We start from the raw sequence: 14,105 nt of genomic DNA on the forward strand, positions 1-14,105 counted from the left end.
TCCAAATCAAAGAATAACAGAGCACTGCTTCAATTAGGGTTTTACTTCAACCTTATCATTATTTCAAAATCTTAGCTGTTGTAGTACAGAAAAAAAAAAATCCATCTAACTCATGATAGAGACATGTTGTGGTTTAACCCATCAGGCAGTTCTCACTCACTCCCCTGCAGTGGAATGGGGGAGAGAATTGGAAAAAGGTAAAATTCATGGGTTGAAATAAAGACAGTTTAATAGGACAGAATAAGAAGGGAAATAATAATAATATTTTTTAAAATAATAATAATAATAAAAAAAAAAGTGGTGCACAATACAATTGCTCACTACCAACTGAGGAGGGATGCCCAGCCCACCTCTGAGCAGTGGAAGTCCCCTCTCCCAACCCCAAACATTCACCTCAGCTTTTATTGTTCAGCATGACATCATATGGTATGGAATATCCCTTTGGTCAGTTTGGGTCAGCTATCCTGGTTCTGTCCACTCCCAGCTTCTTGTGCCCCCCCAGCCTTATCTCTGACAGGGCAGTAGGAAAAGCTGTAAAATCCTTGACTCTGGGTAAGCACCACTCTGCAACAGCTAAAACATCAGTGTGTTATCAGCATTATTTTTCTTCTATATCTGAAACACAGCACCATACCAGACACTATGAAGAAAATCAAACCTATTTCGGCTGATACCAGGACAGTAGGAGAACATCAAAAAGTGCAACACATCTTTTCACTTCCTTTTATTCTGCTGAAATGCTAGACCAAAAAAAATCCAAATGAGCTATTATTTTTCACACACACAGTTTGCTGACATCACAGAGGAAGCAATTTTAAGGAATTCACATGAATACTACTCTCAAATATGCAAACTCTGCAATACTATCTTTGTATTGCAATTAAAAACAAAGTTGTCATAAATGTTTCTTCCTCACAAAAAAAAAAAAAAAGCCATCACTTTAAACTCTCTCCAAACAATCTCTATTCCTGATTCCATGCTTGCTTTATTTATGAAAGAAGACCTTAAGTCTGAGTCAAAGAATCAAAATTCTCCCAGACCTCCAGCTATTGAAGATCAAACACCAAGAGAGAGATGGGGAGAGGGAAAGTCTTACAAACAAAGTAAAAGAAGAGTCATAATTAACAGGACACAGAATGCAAGACATTGTCAAATTTTATGAAATAGTAAATTGCTTCCTTTGCTTATGCTCTTTATATTTTATTACTTTTTCATGCAGTTTTCCTGAGTATTTGAAGTCTTAGGTTTTTTGTTTGTTTGTTTTGTGCAGTCTTGTCCCTAATTTTTCTCTTTGCTGTTCTTTCGTTATTTATTGTTCAATATATACAGAAAAGAAGCATTAAGCTATGGGGACTGTTAGAATTTGAGCTGGGTAATTCTAAAGAGGGGATGTATTAATGAATTAATTAGAACAATTGAATTGCCTAATTAACAGGGAGAGTTCATTAATAAATACATTTTAAATCTCTGTCTCTCCTCAAAATGGACAGTCCTAGAATTCTGAGGATGGTTCTAACATTGCTACATAAAAATGAAAGCATTTTCAAGTAGAAATAATATTTAAAATCAATTTTAATAATCACTATTTTGATAAATATATAAAAATACATCTTTTTATTTACTCAGAATAACATTCAAGGATTTTTTTTTAATTTTTTATTTAAGACAAACGACAAATTTGGTTTAAGCCAAACTGAAACAAATTCAGTTATTTTAGTTTTTCAAACTTTATTGATGTTCTAGTGGCCCGCCTCCCCCTGCCCCCTCCCTGTCCCTCCCCCCCCAGCTGTAGATGTAAGCTACAAATGTTCTTTATGAGCTTTGGTAGTGATCAGATAAGTCAGTGAAATTCTGTTTTTTGCTGAAGCTTATTCTTATCTTTGGATACTACTAAACTCTCCTCGCAGAGATATTTGTTATCTCTGACTTATACATATAAAGAACAAACTTGACATGGAAAAACACTAGATTCCAGAAAAGAGAAATTAAAACAGGTAAGGTTTTTGTTTGTTTGTTTGTTTTGTCTTTCCCTGGGGGAACAAGTTGATGCTGCTGGTAGGGCTTGTTCTGTGTTTTGTTTGATTGTTTGTTTGTTTTCTGAGTCACAATGTAAAAATATATACATTATAGTCAAAGAAGATCAAAGCCAAAGAAGGAATTTAGAACATGTTTCTTTGGCATATTTTCCCCCACCTCAACAGTCATATATTGTTCAATCAAGAAAATAAATTAATGCATCTTAGCTCACATTTGATTGTCTAAGGCCTTCCAAAAATACAGAGGCATTGTTTCTTTTTATTTTAGCTTCATAAGCAACTGGTTTACTGCCTTGACATTTGATATTGAACTGAGGTTGAACATAAGAATGTAGAGCTGGAATTTTCATTTGGTCTAATTCTATTCTAATCCATTTTTTTACAATCTTTGTCAATATGTATTATCACAGAAATCCGTGAATGTTCACTGATGGTCATTTCTATACTTCAACCCACAACACAATTCTATTAACCACTAAGTAAAACAGGAAAAACAACAAATAGTCATTAAATAGGAAGGATGGTGAGAGAGAGAGTATTGTTAAGGTCTACAGTTCTTGCACTTTATTTAATAAAATTATTCATCCTAAGAAGTAGAAAATACCATATGCTGGAGAGATAAGTAACAAATTTACAAAAATCTCTGATAATTTCACACCGAATAAATTTGTTCCAGACTCCAAATCTGAAAAATATTTTAACCTTGAATGTGGGAGGTTTTTTTAGGGCTTCTGTGAAGATTTTACTTATAGAGTTTTCAAGCAAAGCCAAGAATCATTACTTTTCAGGGTCTCAGAATCACAAGAATGGTTGGATGGGACCTCTAGAGCTCATCAGGTCCAACCCCTCTGCTCAAACAGGAACACCTGTAGCAGGTTGCCCTGGACCATGTCCAGACAGCTTTTGAAGATCTTAAAAGAGGGAGACTCTACAACTTCTCTGGGCAACCTATTCCAGTGCTTCATCACCTGTACATTAAAGAAGAGCTTCATGATTCTTAGACAGAAACTCTTGCGCTCCAGTTTGTGCCCATTGGTTCTTGCTCTGTCACTGAACACCACTCATCATTTTTGCACCCTCTTCTCTAGGCTGCTCTCAATGAGTTTTTCTCCCAGTCTGTACATGTGTCTGGGATTGACCCAGGTCCAGCACCTTGCACTTGAATTTGTTGAACCTCATTAGATCCATATGGTCCCACTTCTTGAGCCTGTCCAGGTCTCTTTGGATGGCATCCCTTCCTTCTATTGTATGGACTGCACCACTCAACTTGGTGTCATCTGCAAACTTGCTGAGGGTTTACTCAATCTCACTGTCTATATCACTGATAAAGGTATTAAATAGCACCAGTCCCAACATGGACCCTGATTTGACCAATCAAGATTTCCCCTTGGTGAGCCCATGATGACTACTACTCATGGTTTTCTTGTGTACTGCGTCTGGATGGAATGGAGTTAACTTTCCCTGCAGCAGCCTATACAGTGCTGTGCTCCACATGTGTATCTATAACAGCATTGGCATGACACTGGTGTTTTGTCCATTGCTGAGCAATACTGGCACAGCACCAAGACTCCACCCATCCCCAAAAGACATTAGGCTGGGGTTGGACAAGATGTGGGGAGGGGACATCACCAGGGCAACTAAACCAACCAAAGGGGTATTCCATACCATATGATGTTACACTCAGAAATAAAAGGTGGGAAAGGGGAAGGAGAGGGGGAGGTTCTTGTTATGAACTCTTCTGTCCTCCCATACAACTGCTGCACATATTGAGGCCTCGCATCCTGATATGTGGCTGAACGTCGCTTGTTGATGGGAAGTAGAGAATAATTTTGTTTTCTCTCTCTCTCTCTCTCTCTGCTTCTACATTGTCCTTCTTCCCTTTCCCTTCTTCCCTTTCCCTCTAATTAAATTATCCTTATCTCAACTTGTAAGCTTTTTATTTATTTATTTATTTCCAGCATACTTTCTTCTTCCCCTCCTCTTCTGAGAAGGCGGATTGAGAGAGTGGTGGCAATGGATTTCAGCTGCCCAGCAAGGTAAAAACCATTACACCTTGTCATTCATGTGTCTGGAAATACTTTCCAGGATTATCTGCTCTATCAGTTTCATGTTTATTTTCCTCCTTACTATCTTGTCTTAAACAATCTCAACTTGGTCAATTTTAATTTGGTTTGAGGACCCTTATGATTAAAGGACATAAGAAGTACCCTACATGCACTACATGACAATGGTCTTTCCACTCCAGCATCCTTTATTAAGCAGTGGGAAAAGGAAAGGTGATTCACAGTGGCCATGCATACTTCTTGGTTGTCTCTATTGCACTTGCCTTAGAGTATCCCAGGCTCCAGAATTGTTCTGTCAGGGATATAATTCTATGATTCTATGCTTCTATGATTAGAGCATTCTTCCTTTCTTAGTTCATTTAGTATACACGTAAGATCCTAATTTCATTATGTTTTTCCATTTTTTTGGCTGATTTCCAAATGTCTTCTGGACGGGGGTTAGAGGGAGGGAGTGTAGGTGGTTGGACATGCACAGACATTCTAAAATTAATAGTATCTACATAATGAAACCATTGCTGCAAATAAATTATTTAAAAATACTGCATGCCACGTTTCCAATATGGATTTAAAACTTTTCTAATGGCTTTCTGCTTTACAAGAAGATAATGCAGAATGAAAAATTCCCACAAATATAAGTATTTCTAAAATAATTAAATCAACATCAGTCTATGGTTTAGAATTGGTTCCTGTGTGGTGCAGAGATAGTATCTTTCTAAGAACCAACACATCAACATAATATTATATAATATTTTGGTTAGGATAGAAGACTTCCTGGAAATTCAAGTAATTCAAATGTAAAAGAAAAATAAATTTGTGTAAAAGGTGAAGATTTCAAACATCATTTTTGTTCTTATTTTCTCTAATTTTATTAAAAAAAATCTTTTTCTTGCATGCTATTCATCTTTGTCATTGCTTTCATATTGTTTTGTTTTTCATTACAAAGTTAAAGGATAGCATGTAATAAGAACATTTTATTTACTTATTCATTTATTTATTGTCCTTAGAGTCACTGGGCCAAATTGGTTAATTTAATTTCCAGTAACATAAACTTAGCATTTAACTATGGACTTCTTCAACCTTACAACAGTGGTCAGATAAGAATCCCGTCTAATGCATTATTTCTTTTTATTTTATCACAATTTATTTAATTAATATATTTTATCTATAATCCAAAATAAAAAGACTATTGTAAAAATTGTAAAGTATTGTAAAAATGGCCAAACATTGTCTTTGAAACGGTAACTTATTTCTGAAACATTAATCTTAACTGCAAATTGGGCCTACAAATAAGTACACATGTTGAATACTGAATCAATAACAAAACCAAAAAGATGGAAGCTTTATCATATGAAAACTACAGAAATTATATCTTAAATTCTTCTATTCAGCATTTTACTATTCATATGATAATGTTAATGGTATCTGGCATAACAGTTGTAATTAAAAAGCTTTTGCATGTAGTTATGTGTCTGTAAGTTGTCATCAAATTATGCTTTGAACTAATTTGCTCTCTTTTAGAGACAAAAAACAAAACATTGATTAGTTTTGTGCAGTTTTCCTCATTACATGGCAAAATAATTTATTTCCATATTATATGACTTTTTTTTTTTCATTGCAAAAGGTTTATTTACAGACTGAAGATACTGCTAGTAAAAATGTGATTTTTTTGAGATAGCTTTTTAAAATATTAATGAATATTCTACCAGTCAGCTGCTGAAGATATGTCACATGTTCAGTAGTGTCAGTAGTGATGTTTTTATTTACTTTGAATTGCATATGGCTCATGCTGTTGGGTCTACACTGATTGCAGAGAAACAATGAGGATTTCTAGCACTCTAACTAATGGTAATCATCCTGCCAAAGCTGCCCTGTGCCAGCCCAAGGGGAAATTTGGATTAGATGTTAGGAGGAAATTCTTCACTCAGAGGGTGGTGAGGCACTGGAGCAGTTTGCCCCATCCCTGGAGGTGTTCAAGACCAGGTTGGACAGGGCCCTGGGCAACCTGATCTAGTGGGTGACATCCCTGCCCATGGCAGGGAGGGTGGAATAAGAAGATCTTTAATATCTCTTCCAATCCAAGCTATTTTATGATTCTATAATTTTCAGGCAGAACAGAGCATCTTAGATTATTGCCTAGCTTTCTTAAAGAAGATAAACTCTTATTTGCTTGCCATATGTGGAGTAATTGCTGGAGGTGACTTATTGAGGTTAAATGTATGTCCACATCTTAAGAGAAAGTTCAGGTTTGAGGAACCTCTTAGGGTGAGATGCAGCAGATATGCAAGGAATTTGTTCCATGATAGTCCCCTTGGCAAGATGACCTGCAACATTAGGTGTTGGTAACACCAGGGGAGTTTGGTGTGCTGACTCTGAGATATAGCATGGAGGGTGGAGCAGAGTGTAGACACCATGGCCAGGCTCTTTGATATCACTGCAGGGATGGGGAACCTGATGATACTATGGAGCTGATAAGAATGCATGGCCAGCCCCGAGTCTACCTGATAACCAAATCATGTCATGATGGTGAACTTTGCTCATTTTAATCTCATTATAATGCCAAAGGCTACCCTCCTCCAGGGTGCGACCACTCCTCGCTGAGCACACGCTCCAAATTTCTCTGAGTCCATACCTTTAAAGCTAAAGTGAGAAAAAATTATACCAATCACAACGAAGACATGTATGACTAGAATCACTCGAGCTCCACCTAAAAGCAAGAAAATAGTATAACAATGGCCCAAGAGAGGAATGTGTTGGGGAAGACACCATCACCAATAAGTTGGAAGGACATCGCTGACTTCTGGGATCAGTCAATGGGCTGAAACTCTCTTTCCCCCATAGGGACACCTATTGGGTGAGATTCAAACTCTCATTTATACTGAGTCTTTCCCTGGGAAACCTAACATTCTCAATAGAGTTGTTTCATAAGTTAGCACATGTGTAATTAGTTGTGCTTTTCATATTCTTGGTATTTGCACATGCTTTGCAGACAGTATATTTATCTCCAACAATCCAAAAGAACATGTACCCCTGTTGCTTCAATAAACTACACCAGACATTTACTAGACTGAAAGTGTATTGGGCTATTTGTGCATCCACGATAGTGATTGATGCAACCGGACTTATAGTGCTAATTGTGCTATTTGTGCATCCATGATAATTCAATATAATTATTGTGACTGGACTTACAGTACTGTATTATTGTGCTAGTTGTGCATCTTTGATCATGATAATTTAATATATAAAATGTGATCAGACTTATAGTGTCAAATTGGGCATCACTCTGAATCTAAGCCCAGCTGTCCCCAGCCTCTCTGATATCTGAGGACAAGCTGGAACACAAGGGGGTTTATGTCCAGCCAAACTTCCTTACCCTTTAATGCAATGCCATGGTATGGCATTTTCTTAGACCAATAGATACATTAGTCTTCTATCAACCAATGAAAATAACTTACTTATTTATTTATTTATTTTTAAGCTTTACACAGGTGTCTGAGAGTATCCTTGTTTCTTGGTGGGATTTATTGTTTCTAAGTATTGTGATCAGCAGGTTAACTCTATTTCTAAATCTTCTCTAAGTGCTCTCTGAAGGTTTAAAGGACATAAGTCTTTTCGTCTGCTGAGTACACCCACTAAATCATGAATAAGACCACAGAGTTTGGTGTACCAGACATTGACAACTCAGTAGATTTAGAATGGACAGCAAGAATCAGCTGAGCAGGGCTTTGAAATGTGGTAAAAAGTAAGCTTGCCTTAACAGCAAAATTTGACTATTCCTAGGTAGAGATGTGGAAAAATTTTCTCCAGATCCAGGAGCCCATAAACAAAGGGATTCTAGAAAGCATCTTTATCTTGTATGCTAGGGGAGACTGAGAATGAGGTCTTTGATAGAGAGAGGGGAGAAGGGGTTATTTGTGTGTAGGATGAGCATTTCAGAGAGGAACTGAGATGTATAACTTCAAAAAAAAAAAAAAAGTTGAGGCTATGAGTATCAACCTTTTCATAGCAGCTGTTGCTTTGGCATGAATGAGATGGGGCAAATATCTGAGAATCACTTCAGACAATTTTGTTAGTAATGAGTCTTTGAGGACTTTACAAAGGCATACTTCAGTTCAGTGACAATTGAGTTAATTGTCTTTGCAGAAATATACCTGTTTCCCAAGTTACACTAGTTTAAGGCACCATGTTCTAGTCACAAAATATCACGTAACAGCAGTTTGCATTTGTCTAAGTATGTTAAAATCCATAGCTTTTGCTTGTCCAAATTTTATGCAAAATTACTTCTGCCTGGTTACTTTCAAGAAAACAATTGAACAATGTAAGGTTATTTGAAAAGGATAAATCTACTACAGTCAGATGGCTTGAATTTTGGCAGTTCATCCTGATTTGTAGCACATAGTGATAATCTCAGTATTTGGACACATCCTTTTGATTAAACATTGATGAAGATTGTAATAAAGAGTGTCCAAAGATGAAAGGAGTTTTAATTTACTATATATAGTTCTCAAATGCTTTTTTTTTGTGTGTGTGTGTGGTGTTTTTGTGTGTGTGTGTGTTTTTTACTTAGAAAAATTTTTAGATACGTTGGACTGTCTAAAACAAGACATGAAGACAATTTGATGATTCAGCTAGTCTAGTTTGACATGGCAATCCACAGTGTGGGTAGATGTACAATCTTCTAAGCCAAATTCCAGTTTGGGGTTCTGCAATATACAGCTGGGTTGTGTCATGAAAACAGAACCATTTCATAATTAAAACCACATTTCCAAATATTTTTCATTATTAATCCACTATGCATTTCTGCTCCAATATTATCCATTGCCCTTTTATTTTTATGCATTTATTTTTGATCTTTTTTATTTGTATTTATTTTAAGAAGGATGCAAGTGCAAGGTCTCTGAAATCCTCTTCATCATTGCAAACATAATTGCATTAAATGTCTCTCCATTCTCCTTTTAACAACCTCTTTTTATTTTAACAACCATCTTTATAAAGTTGTTGCGCATCAAAGAACACCTTAGTATAAAACGGGAAAATGAGGCACATAAAATAACGATAAAGATGTATTTTCTTAGATTTCTCAAGCTGAGGTTATTACTGAGGAAGTTAACTTTTGAAGCATGTGATGCTAGAAATGTCCCCTTCTTTCCTCTTCCCAAGGAGAAGGACCTCTGCAAGAAGTACAGAGGAAGAGGAATGCACTGCAACACTAAAGGGTCAGAGACAAATTTCAAGATTTTTCAGAGGTTCTGCTGCTTCAGGTGATATGCTTTTAAGGTGCTGCTGAGACAGCATCCATTTTCTTCTTCCATACTTCCTTAGAGGAAAATGTCAAGACTGATAATTTTTCCTCCCTCCCTCCCTCCCTCTTTCCTCCTAAATTTAGGGTGAGATTCATCACATCTAACTTTTCGTATAGACATCTGCTTCTGAGAAAGATGGCTAGATGGCTTCATAGTTAATGGAAAACACATCAGTGGAATTGATGCTATCACCTAAGCTAATGTACTCACCTGAACGAATATGGTTACCTACTTTATGATGAAATCAATTGCTTTCCAGGTTCCATTGACTATATTAACTGGATTTTCATTTATTACAGTGGGAATTTAAACATTTATTGACCTGGAATAAGTGAGATGAATTCTTCTAGGGATTCAATTCAGCTGGCCAGGATCTCATGAAATTTCCCATATCCTAAGTATCACGACTAGTGTTCAGGTAATCTGTAAATCAGTTAGTTATGATTCAGTTACCTAAGCTTAGGTATCCGGTACAATTTCAAACACCCTTGACGCCTTGAACATTCATTTGCATGAAGCTGTCTGACCTTTGAAGAACCCAACATCTGGAGGACATTTTGGAGGCCAGACCCCAGGGCAGATTAAAGGACATCAATGTCTGTGTGGGCTCCAGTTTCAAGACACTTTAGTGTTTGGAAGGAATATCAAACTTAATGTGTGTCATTATAGGATCACAGCATCACTACAATGACTGTTCTCAACACACAAGTGCAGATGTCTTCAAAGAAGAAAAGGGAAAACTATTTTTTCTGTAGTGGGGAAAATAGCCTAATAATTTAAACAACAAGCTTTGATTTTTTTTTTTTTTTTCCTTTTTGGGCTGTCAACTACTATTCGCTCTTTCAGTTTTTAACATGTATGCCCTTTACTTTTTCTAGCTGTATCTGAGGAGAAAGCTTTAAATTTTCCAGAGAGTAGGAATGATTTAGTCCCTATGGTATTTTTCTCCACTCTGTGTCTTCCTCCCTGTACTGACTGGAAAGTGTGTAGTCTTTTTACTCTGCTATATGAGGCAGTACGAGGCCAGGGCTCCAGTGAATACAATTTTACAAAACCTTAAATGTCAGCATGTGTAATCTACAAGAACTTCATTGTTTCCTTTCATCTGCTTTTGCTAGCACTTTGCTTTGTGCAGAGGAGAAAGCTTATTAACAATGGTATACAAGAAAGTAATGATACAAGAAAATAAATGAGTATTTACCAAGGAAGGTAGGCGAACAGTAGAATCCTTACTAATTGGTTATGATAGAAGTTTAATAAGCCATTCAAATGACTACATGCCATGGATTCCTCTTGTCAGTTGAGCTCTAAAAGTTCAATTCCCAGGTTGGACTAGGGCTTAAAATGCAGCAGAATTGCTTAAAAATTCGTAAGCTTCATTACTGGAATGCAAGTATAGTACGGCATATGAACTATTACTAAACACAAGGAATGCATGTATCGATTATAACTATTATTTTTTTTTTGTATTTAAAAAACACCATGCAAATTCTCAGACAGCCCTTTAAATAGGTGGAGTGAAATAAGTATGTATGTGTACTAAAGCTTCTTAACTCTCTACAATAGATTTCTCACTCATTTGCTTAGCAGATGCTTTCTGAGTCAGCACGTCTCCCATACAAGCTTTACTTTTCAATGTGTGCAGAAACACATTGTCTCACTATCTGCTATGAGTTTACGGAATCTCAGATGGGGCAGCTTTACTGGAAGAATGGGTTTCTCGCGTAGTTAATAAATGTAGCAATAGTATTCATAAGCACATCATAAGGTTGACCAAGATTTTTGAAAATAACACACTAAAGTTGACGATATTAAATCCATTCCTGGGCTTATAAGCAAACAGTCTTATTTTGAGAAAGCACAGAACACAAAGTGGCTCCAGCTAAGGCTAGTGGGAGATGAGGCTCTTCAATGTCTTTCAGTCTTAGTGTATTTTGAGTGTGGACTCTATGTTCCTTTTTTTGCAACAGGTGTATCACAGGGAAAAGGATTCATGAATATCCTTCACCTTACCATGGATCACTACTTACAATATTCAGGCTATGTTAGAAGAAATCCTGTTTAAATATTCAATATCTGCTGATACGTATTTAATATATAGATTCCCTCTTCCAAAGTATTTTGCCCATTCTATCTATCTACCAGCAATAACCTCCTTTTTCTGCCATTAAAATATATTATGTTCTCCTGTGCAATTAGTTGTGTTGGGTATGCTATCACACATAAATATCTGCAATACCATGTTTACACTTTAAACAAAGACTAATCCGTAAGCCCCTTCCACAGACAGAAAGATAAGCATCTCTCAGTCTGGCATATAGTGAAATAGATTTCCTAAACTAACAAATGCACTTCAGAAAAATTTGAAAAACAAACTATCAAAAACCTTTTGTATGTCAAAAGAAACAAGATAAATTGAAAATGAACATATCAGACAGTAGTTACAAAAAATATCTGCAACTGTGGAAACTGTTTACTGTAGAAAGGAAAAGTAGAGGCTTTCCAAAAAGTATATATTTATCAGGATTGTTATGGTTTATATGAACCTAGTTATTTAAAGCTTGGCAGTTGTAGGTAGACCTCTAAATATTTTATTGAGTTATGATGCTTTTCATAAGGTTGTATCCTTTATTGCTGCTGTGAAAACAAAACAAACAAACAAAAACTCAGCCAGTTGACAGGAGATCAAATGTCTTGGGTCTTAATGTGGTTTTGAAGGGTGTGGTTGACAATCTGTGGGCATTAAGAAGCAGAAAGACTCCAGCCAGAATTTCCCTGGTGCTACCCAGAGCAGAATTATGACTATCATAATGTTTTACAGGTGAAATACTGTTTTACTGTATTCCAGGATTTTTATTTATTTATTTATTTACTGACTCACAGTTAGTTTCAAATCCACTATTTGACCAGCATCCATTTACTTATTTATTTATTTGTGTGTGTTTTTTTGTTTTGTTTTTAAATTATTTCTTATTCAGTTATTCCTCATTTTTCCTTTGTACCTTAGATTTTAGTATAACCATTGCATTTATCTATATTTAATTTAATTCTAGTGACTTTTTGTATGAATTTGTCAAAAAACACTTTATATTCTTATCCAGTACTTGAAAATGTTTGTCACCTTTTCTGCTGTAATGGCATACGTTAATATACTTCACCTATTCCAACTGTTAATGAAAATACTGAAGAGGACTAGATCTGTGGTACATCCATGAGGAATGAAACTTGAAGCACTCTCATAGCGTAAACCGATCATAACTACTTCTTCAGGTAATTTTTCAATAGGTGATAACACCTTAACTGTATTATCTTAGTTTGCTTATGAGGATGTCATGCATGGCAGTGTCAAAGAACTTAATAAAGTCAAGCTGTACCAAACCCCCTGCTTCTCCTTTATTCATGTGGCCTGTTAGTTTGTCAGAGGGGGAAAAAAAAAAATAAATTAGTTTGACATGATCAGTTCTTGACATACTCATGCTATCCATTTTTATCACCTTATTGTATTTGAGGTACTTATTGATTTTTTTAATATTTTTGTTATAGAATCTTGCCAGAAATTGGAGTTATACTAACAGGGCTGTAATGCTCTGGGTTCTCTTTTATTTGCATTTTTCTTCCTACTCTTTTTTTTTTTTTTTTTTTTTGAGCTTAGATATTAATCTTATTCTTGTTAGATCTCCAGATTCCTAAAGATAATGTGCCAGAGGTCCAGATATCCTATATAATTTATTCTTCATGTAATAAGGTGAATTTAGCCAAACTGCACAACTTGAATTTGCCTACTTAAAAAAAAAAAAAGACAACAAAGACACGCTATAACATGTTCTTTCTATACTTTGCTCTGTATTTCATAACACTTCATAAAGATTATTTCTTTATATATGTACTCAAAATAAGGTTTGTGGGACTTTATTTATATATATATATTTATTTAAAGCAAAGAAAGCACTGATTGTTTCTGTCTTCACCTAATTCAATATTTGTTTCATATCCTTGCTTTCTTTTCTGTTTACTTCTATTGTGTTTATTTCTAATGCCACATCCAGGGGCCTTTTGAAGACATACATATAGGGAAACTCCACAGCATCTCTTGGCAACCTATTCCAGTGCTCTATCATCTGCACATCAAAGAAGTGCTTACTGATGTTTAGACGGAACCTCTTGTCTTCCAGGTTGTGCACACTGCCTCTTGTCCTGGAACCTGGCAATACTGAAAAGAGCCTGGCTCCCTCTATCCTATCCTCCCTCTATCCTATCCTCCCTCTATCCTATCCTCCCTCTATCCTATCCTCCCTCTATCCTATCCTCCCTCTATCCTATCCTCCCTCTATCCTATCCTCCCTCTATCCTATCCTATCCTATCCTATCCTATCCTGTTTATACACGTTGATAAGAACCCTTCTCAATAAATGAAGATTAGTATGGTTTCCTCATAAGAAATCTTTCAACAGCCAACATGCTTATGTTCTGTCCTGGAGAATATGAGTTGTCAGGTTCCCTAGCTTGCAAATTAAATAACATTTTTTTTGTTTTCCTCCCAATAATGTTATTGCAAGAATTACCACACGGTACACAGAAAAAATAGTAAGATATCAGCTTTGGTCTGTCTTTGTTCTATTTTGGATCCAAAAGCAGATGACATTTTTCCAATTTCTATTTGCATTCACTGGAGATTTGGTGCAAGATCAGATTACCACAAGATAAAA

At 36.0% G+C, this 14,105-nt stretch overlaps 1 long non-coding RNA gene across 1 annotated transcript; it reads left to right on the plus strand.

The window, feature by feature from the left end:
- The first annotated feature begins 1,849 nt into the window (after positions 1-1,849).
- LOC308187886 lies at positions 1,850-13,703 on the plus strand. Its single transcript, XR_013944978.1, has 4 exons — positions 1,850-1,994; positions 3,995-4,072; positions 9,257-9,357; positions 9,483-13,703. It is a non-coding gene; the product is annotated as an uncharacterized lncRNA (long non-coding RNA).
- Positions 13,704-14,105: the final 402 nt, after the last annotated feature.

This window comes from Anser brachyrhynchus (genome assembly GCF_964034855.1).
Source record: "Anser brachyrhynchus genome assembly, chromosome: 1".
NCBI classification, from domain to species: domain Eukaryota; kingdom Metazoa; phylum Chordata; class Aves; order Anseriformes; family Anatidae; genus Anser; species Anser brachyrhynchus.